The sequence below is a fragment of the Babylonia areolata genome, chromosome 1 (genome assembly GCF_041734735.1).
Source record: "Babylonia areolata isolate BAREFJ2019XMU chromosome 1, ASM4173473v1, whole genome shotgun sequence".
NCBI lineage: Eukaryota > Metazoa > Mollusca > Gastropoda > Neogastropoda > Buccinidae > Babylonia > Babylonia areolata.
In genome coordinates, this window is record NC_134876.1 from 94,158,505 (window position 1) to 94,167,585 (window position 9,081).

Sequence of the window (9,081 nt, forward strand, 5' to 3'; positions counted from 1 at the left end):
GACAAACTGAAAAAGGGGAGAGAAAACAAAAACAAGAGAGAAAAAGGTTTGGGGAGGGGGGAGGGGAGGCCAAGTTAAACTGCCGACAGAGGCAGCCGCACTTGTGCGCCATTTGAATTCTCTCTGAGGGAGATAAACTGTTAAAGGTAAAGGTTTAAAGGCTACACAGCCTTTCACGGCCATCGGAGCAGTGAATTCACACCCACTGTGTCTTTTGAGCTGGGCATCAGTTGGAACTGTTGGCAGAGCACAGTCCTTCTTCAAGTTCAGTCCGTCGTTTTAACATTCTTCCCCGACCCAGGTTAGTCATCCAGTTACGCTTGGGTGGAGTGAAGGAAAACGGAGTAAAGTGGTTTTTCCAAGGACACAACAACATTCCGAAACGGAGCATCGAACTGGTGAACAAACTGGATCAAAATTCAAAGCGCCATACCGATTCTGCCTCGGCGCCTCCTACAAGGGAGAGAAGCCATTGTTTTGCGATGCCTGACGTGAAACTGGAGTTTCCTCCCCTGTGACGTCGCCATGCAGAGATCTCGCTGGGCACGGACAAGTGTACCATCTTCCCACGGCAGTACATGATGAAGAGACGCCGCTTGCAAGTTAGTGATTTCTCTTTCCCAGTCCATGCGTGAGATAAGTCCCACTGCACACCTCCCTGGTACAATCGCTATGCTGGACTGTGCTGATCATTCTGACTGATATACACCTGATGCATGTCTACCTCACTATAGCAGTTAGTCCCTGAGAGCGGAGTTCGCGCTGCATGGCATTCGGAATGTTGTGCCTGAGTTCAAATCCAGGGCGCCCAGAATAGAAATCGATCGGTATTCTCTGTGCCGTCGTGGTGTCAATATGATAATTAGTAAACGGTATATATATATATAGACACACACACACACACACACACACACACACACACACACACACACATACATACAGATAGTTCACACTCTTTTCGTGTCCTGGGCTCCGCTCCTTGCAGAAAGCACTGAGGTAAATACCAAGACCGGTAAAATATAAAAATATCAACAACAGTAGGCTTTTCATGTCTTTAAAACTTGTATTCTTTAAGAATACAGGTTTTAAAGACATGAAGAGCCTACTGTTGTTTTTATGTATGTATGTATATATATATATATATATATATATGTGTGTGTGTGTGTGTGTGTGTGCTTATTTATTGATTGATTGATAGATTTATTCGTTTATTTATTTATTATGACAGTCACAACCATGACTAGAAAACTGACACATCGCGTCAAATCTCAGTGTATCGATCTCATGTAGTAAACAGTCCATCCACTAGAATTGACACACCGCTTTAATTTTCAGTGTTGAAAACCGACGTGTTTGTTTGTTGTTGTTGTTTTGTTTGTTTGTTTGTTTGTTGTTGTTGACTCACTTGTGTAAACAAAGTGAGTCTATGTTTTAACCCGGTGTTCGGTTGTGTGTGTGTGTGTGTGTGTGTGTGTGTGTGTGTGCGTGTGTGTGTGTGTGTGTCCGTGGTAAACTTTAACATTGACATTTTCTCTGCAAATACTTTGTCAGTTGACACCAAATTTGGCATAAAAATAGGAAAAATTCAGTTCTTTCCAGTTATCTTGTTTAAAACAATATTGCGCCTCTGGGATGGGCACAAAAAAAATAAAAAAGAAGCCTAATTATATGCAAACTGCATTTACTGTTATATTTATATTTTTTGTATTCTCTAAACTTGGCACTTTGATCTCTTATTCTGACACAACAACAAGAGCAGTCATTATTATCATTATTTGTTCAAACAGGAACTTCTTTTGCTAAGCATGGAATTTTTATTTATTTTGCAAACGTTTTGGTGCAGATAGTAAAAAAGGGAAATTACTCTGTAATTAATGCTAGGGGACTTAATTTATGACAAGTGAGTCTTGAAGGCCTTGCCTCTCTTGTTTTTTGTTTGTGTTTTGTTGTTGTTTTTTGCTTAGCCTGGGATGCAGAAAGGACTGAAGGGGGCGGGAAGGGGGGGCGGGAGGGAAAATAGGATGAGGGGAGAAGAGGGGAGCAGGGGCATCTATCGACAGAGCGTGCTTTTGAATAAAGGTCATGTATGTCACCATTTTCACTGGCGGCACTGACCTTCAAAGAGCAGCAGATTTTGATTTTTTTTTTCTTTGGTTATTCCGCTCTGTGTGTGTGTGTGTGTGTGGCTCTCTCTCTCTCTCTCTCTCTTCGTCTCCTTTATCTTGCTTTTGATCTCGTTTTTGGGTTGTTGTTTTTTTTTCGGAGTCCCCCTTTCGCTCTGTGCGCCAAATTCGGAAACGGTTCTTCTACTGTCATGCAGACCTGAACTTTGACAAAGGAGTGAACAAATGAATAACGTTCGGAACAGTTCGTACATAATATCTACAAACCTGGCTCACACTGAAGGCCCATGGAATGAGGTGATTACCACAAGGCGCGTAATCATAGGATCTCTGTCATCATCATCATCATCATATAAAAAGAAGAAGACGAAAAAGGAGACGACGACGACGAAGAAGAAGAATGATTATCATCTTCAAAATCAGCATCAGAAATAGAATCATGAATCATTTTTACATAGTAGTCTATAGTGCATAAACCTTTCGTAATACATGCGAAAAAGCTGATAGTTTCAACAGCAGAAATCCGGCAATGTGGTGTTGGGTTTCTTGTACTTAAGTTTTTCATGGTCCAGTGCAAGGTTTTGACCGGCTGTGTATATATAATTATTATACAAATAATGAGGCCAGGAAACGATATGATTAACAAAGGGTAAAGGGTGGTAACTCTCTCCATTACACAAGGTACACAACTTAAAGTCAGTGATGCTTACGCTACCGATTCAGCTAGCACACAGGTAAATAAAAGGTACATTGGAACGAACCCAGACACTTCCTCGAAAAAGAAAGCGCCGGGCCTGTCCTTATACCAATCATTTGACATGTGCACACAGCAGCAAAGACAGAAGAAATGTGCAAACACAAATTAGCTTTTATTCAAGACTGGCATAGTCTCTTTACTCCTGTTATGTTAAAAAATAAATAAATATAAATTAAGACTGGTAGACGGAAAGAAGTTAGTATGGGCCAGTACCCATTGAATTAAGAAATGTGCTTTGTGTTATACAATGCAAGGGAAGGGGTGTTGAGCTCTCAGCTCTATGGACTGAGTGATGCAAGTTTAGCATGGGATCAGTGACAAGGCAAGATTGATCCAATTGTCTCGTGTCACACCATTGGCAGTGTCCACAGATTTCCACCACCACCACCACCACAACCACCACCACAACCACCACCACCACAACCACCACCACCACCACCACAACCACCACCACCACCACCGCCACAACCACCACCACCACAACCACCACCACCACCACCACCACTGAAACCCACCCACCCACCCACCACCACCACCAACACCACCAACACCTCTAACAACTATCCTCAACCCCACCACCACTAACACCCACCCACCACCACCACCTTTAGCACCACCCACCCACCCACCACCACAGCCACCGCCACCGCCACCGCACCCAGAAAGAGCTGAGTGCGGAGACTTGACGAAGCAAAAGAGGAAGTTCATTCCAATTGCAAGGTCCAAAGACAGAGAAAGAACGGTGGCCAACAGTCGAATGCTTGAATCTGGGTATGGGTAAACAGAGTGGATCCGAAACCGATCGTAGAGAGCGAGATGGAGTGAAGAGGTGAAGGCAGCCACAGAGATAGGAAGGGGCAGATTTGTGAATACATTTATAACACAGAGTGCTGATCTTGTACTTTATTCTGTATGAGACAGGGAGCCAGTGGAGATGTTGCAAAAGAGGAGTGATGTGCTCAGATCTTGATGTGCTCTAGATATATAGATAGATGTGTGTGTGTGTGTGTGTGTGTGTGTGTGTGTGTGTGTGTGTGTGTGTGTGTGTGTGTGTGTGTGTGTGTGTGTGTGTGTGTGTGTGCGAATTCACGCTGCTTCGTGGCGGTATGACTGGACACTGAGGATGATTGAAATGTGATTTGATTTGCCATAAATTAGGAATGAAATAAAGAAACTGACATATTGTATGAACTGATTTTAAAGGCATGCATCTTTAGGGGGTGGGATCATCGTCTGTCTGATTATTTCTGTCTGTCTGTCTGATTCTCTCTCTGTCTCTCTCTGTCTCTGATTCTCTCTTTCTCTGTGTCCATCTGACTGTCTGACAGCTTGTCTGATTATCTCTCTCTCTCTCTCTCTCTCTCTCTCTCTCTCTCTCTCTCTCTCTCTCTCTCTTTCCTTCTCTCTGTCTGATTCCCACTCTCTCTCTCTGATGTCTGCCTCTCTGTCTGTCTGTCTAATTCTCTGTCTCTCTCTCTGTATCTCTTTCTCATTTTCTGTCTGTGTGTTTGTCTGTCAGTTTCTCTCTGTCTGTCTCTGGCAGACAGAAAGAGAGAATCAGAATCAGAATACCTTTATTATCTCGCCAAGAAGTTAAGTGTGGTGAAGTCTGTGATACATACAAATTATAAGCAAAACGGTAAAATTTGACATACAACATATACATAACAAAATAACACTCAGCTCAGTTCTGGCAAAGCAAGTCCGAGTCTAGATAGATAGATAAATAGATAGATAGATAGATAGATAGATAGATAGATAGATGTGTACTCGTGCACATGATACAAAACAGGTCAACGCCACATACCGCATGCCCTGTAGAAAGGAGAAATCCGAGTGTGCGGTTGGGACGTTCGTTCGTATACCTACACCTCCTGTCAGTCCACACAACAGCGTTGATACCTCGTGTCTCTGTTTCCCCGGTGTGACGCCAACCAGAATGACCCCCACCTCCAATTTAACTCCACGGAGTCCATTTTTTTAGTGAAGTCTGAAAATGGTGATTCAAGTGGTGGGTGAATCAGTACTGAAAGACCCGAGTCCAGTCCTTGCCCTGAAATGACTGCACACCCTTAGAATTTTAATTTTTGCGAATGAATTGGAAAGTACAAATGAGTATATAACTGTTGATTAAAAAAAATAGGATAAAATTCAATAACAGCAACAACAGCAGCAACAAAATCAACAATGATAACGATAATAATAATAACAATAATCAAAATAATAATAATTATCATTCTGACCCTTACATTTTAAATACAATAGGTTTGATAAAGGAACTTAGAGTCTGCATGGATTCAATCATTTCTAAAAAGCGGTAAAATATTGATTATTTCGTTGATAATGCATGGGCAATAATCGTGTGTAATGTGCACTGAATTCTAATTTTCCTTGCACTTTGACCAGCGTCCGGGGGCTAAATGTTGATGGATAACCATGCGGATCGTATCACCGGGCCTGCCTACTTTACGAAAGCACGATGGAACGTAATCCCCCTTCACTGTGGTGTCAACTGATCCAACGGATCACTTTCCCTACCCCCCACCCTCCTCCTCTTCCTCATCAATCACCGCTTTATTCTTCTTTTCTTTTTTCTTTCTTTTTTTTTTTTTTTTTTTTTTTTTTTTTTTTTTTTTTTTTTTTTTTTTTTTTTTTTTCTTCTTTTCTTTTCTTTTTTTTTCGTTTTTGCTTTCTTTCTTTCTTTCTTTTTCTTTCTTTTTTTTCGTTTTTCTTTCTTTCTTCCTTTCTTTCTTCTTTTCTTTTTTATTTCTGATTTTGTTTTCTTTTTTTTCTTTTTTTTTTCTTCTCTCTCTCTCTCTCTCTCTCTCTGTGTGTGTGTGTGTGTGTGTGTGTGTGTGTGTTTGTTTGTTGGGTTTTTTTTTTTAATATGTTCTGTTCTTCGGGGTGAATCTTTTCGAGGTGGGTATGAAGGATTATGACTCTCAAACTAGGAAGCAAAATCGCACTGGCTCTCAGTGCTGCAGCCTTGTGGGCTTTGTTGGCTTTGGGAACCATCCCAACGTGGACACGACACCCTCTACTATAATAAAATTCTGGCCCAAATAATCGGAACAGCAGTTGCCTCCTCTGCTGTTCCGATGGTCATAGTCGGACACGACTGGCTATCATATATATCTGGTATAGACAACATATAGACAGCAATAGACATGATCATGATATCGACAACAGCACCGATGATAACAACAACAACAACAACAACAACAACATCGACATTATCGACAACAGCAGCAGCAGCAGTAGCAGTAATGATACCATCCACATTATGATAGTCGTAGTGTCCGACTATGACCATCAGAACAGCAGAAGAGATAACTGCTATCTCAACAATCTGGGCTAGAGTTTGGTTACAGTGAGGCGACGGGCGCAACAGCCGAGTGGTTAAAGCGTTGGACTGTCAATCTGGGGGTCCCGGGTTCGAATCACGGTGACGGCGCCTGGTGGGTGAAGGGTGGAGATTTTTACGATCTTCCAGGTCAACATATGTGCAGACCTGCTAGTGCCTGAACCCCGTTCGTGTGTATATGCAAGCAGTAGATCAAATACGCACGTTAAAAATCCTGTAATCCATGTCAGCGTTCGGTGGGTTATGGAAACAATAACATATCCAGCATGCACACCCCCGAAAACGGAGTATGGCTGCCTACATGGCGGGGTAAAAACGGTCATACACGTAAAAGCCCACTCGTGTGCATACGAGTGAACGTGGGAGTTGCAGCCCACGAACGAAGAAGAAGAAGAAGAGAGGTTACAGTGGACACCCCACTCTCTCGGTCAAGAGGGTTTTATGACAGTCGGCGTTGGGGATGGTCCCCAAAGGCCAACTAGCCCCCAAGGCTGCAGCACTACTAGGCAGTGCAATCTTGTCTCCTATATCTTGCCTTCTATATAGTCCTTCACAAAGGACTAAGCTGTAAACGAATTCTCGCTGTAGTGGGGAACCCACCGACCATACAGCTCTCGCAATGCTGTTGGCCTAACTGTAAGCTTATGCCAGTCTCCTGTTGATATAATAAGTGGAGTGATGGCCTAGAGGTAACGCGTCCGCCTAGGAAGCGAGAGAATCTGAGCCGGCGCTGGTTCGAATCACGGCTCAACCGCTGATATTTTCTCTCCCTCCACTAGACTTTGAGTGGTAGTCTGGACGCTAGTCATTCGGATGAGACGATAAACCGAGGTCCCGTGTGCAGCATGCACTTAGCGCACGTAAAAGAACCCACGGCAACAAAAGGGTTGTTCCTGGCAAAATTCTGTAGAAAAATCCACTTCGACAGGAAAAACAAATACAACTACACGCAGAAAAAATACCCAAAAAAATGGGTGGCGCTGTAGTGTAGCGACATGCTCTCTCTGCGTAGAGCAGCCCGAATTTCACACAGACAAATCTGTTGTGATAAAAAAAATTTAAAAAAATACGCTACATCATCCTCGCCGGTCAGCATCGTCGTCGTCGTTGTCATCGTCTTCATCGTCGTGCTCATCATCCTCGTCAACAATAATCATGAAGGTGGTGTGTGTGTGTGTGCCTTACATTCATTGATGTTATTTGATTGATGTGTGGTGGTTGTTGTTGCGGTTGAAATGTATCAGTTTTCAACAACAGCCGTTCTGAACAAGGCGATCACTACCATCATCATCATCATCATCATCAACAACAAAACGATAACGATGTATCTTTCTTGCTGAAGGTCGATTGATATGGTAGTTGTTGTTGTTGTTGTCGAAACCTAGGTTGTTAACAGACTGTATTCTGAACGAATCTGAAGTGACGGTCGTGGTAGTTCTGAAAATAATGTCTAGTAAGCGGAACAGGCAGAAAAGCCAGGCTGTTTGTTTGTGCAACGTTGGAACGATCGACACGCAATAAATGCCGCAGGGCACGGAGCCCCCCGTGGTGGAGGTCCCTGTGACCTTTACCTCATTACAGCCAACTCTCTAATAAACAATAAGCCAACAGGTCTCTGGTCTGTCAGTCAGTCAGTCTATCAGTCTATCTGTCTTTCTGTTTGTCTGTCTGTTTATTGTCGTCTCTCTCTCTCTCTCTCTCTCTCTCTCTCTCTCTCTCTCACACACACACACACACACACACACACACACACACGCACACACACACACACACACACACACACAGAGACACGCAGATACACACACACACACACACACACACACACACACACACACACGCATACGCACGCACACACACACGCACAGACACACACACACACACACACACACAGACGCACACACAGACACGCAGACACACAGACATACACACACACGCACACGCACGCACACACACACACACACACACACACACACACACACACACACACCAGGAAACTGGCTAACTGATCGATTTCCTGCATGGTGGAACAAGACAAGAGTTCGATCGACTGTATGCATTAGGCCAACGCGATCGTGTTGATACAGCTTTTTTATTCTATTTTCCTCCCCCCCCCCCACCCCCCCCCCCAACCCCCCCCCCCTCTCTCTCTCTCTCTCTCTCTCTCTCTCTCGCTCTCTCTCTCTCTCTCTCCGGTTTATTTGTTGTTGTTGTTTTTTTTAATCCGCTGGAACCACATCGAGCCTCTACATGTTCCCTAAAGGCCCCGACCCACTAGAACTGCTTAGAGCGACGACGACACTTGTCAATGAACGATGTATGCAGACAGCGCGAGGCAGACCCACTGAAAGGTCTTACCTCTGTTCCCACTGCCCCTCACGAGCTAAGATAAGAATAACTTTATTATCTCCAACTGGAGAAATTTGGTCAGGTGCATTATCACAACATAGACAAGTAAACAACATGGGGACCGTAAGTGTAAAAGTCAGCAACAGCTTTTACGAATATTACGAAGATACAAATGTAAAAAAAAAATCACATACACCGTTTCATACATACATCCACACACTGCAGGTAATAACTAGTATTCTTAATGTAAAAACAGAAAGAATTAAGAAACATAATTTGAATGTAATTATAAACATAGCCTACTATACTGCACATTGATTATAATAGACAGATAAGATAAGAATAAAGATAAATTGCCGGGCGGACGATGTCAGCAGCGAATATAACAGTTGAGTTTATTTCAGGACCCTGCTCCGTCCAACAGTGAAATAACCCACCAAAAAACAAATTAAGACACAAGCGCTCCCCACCTATTGTGACTTCAAGGACGA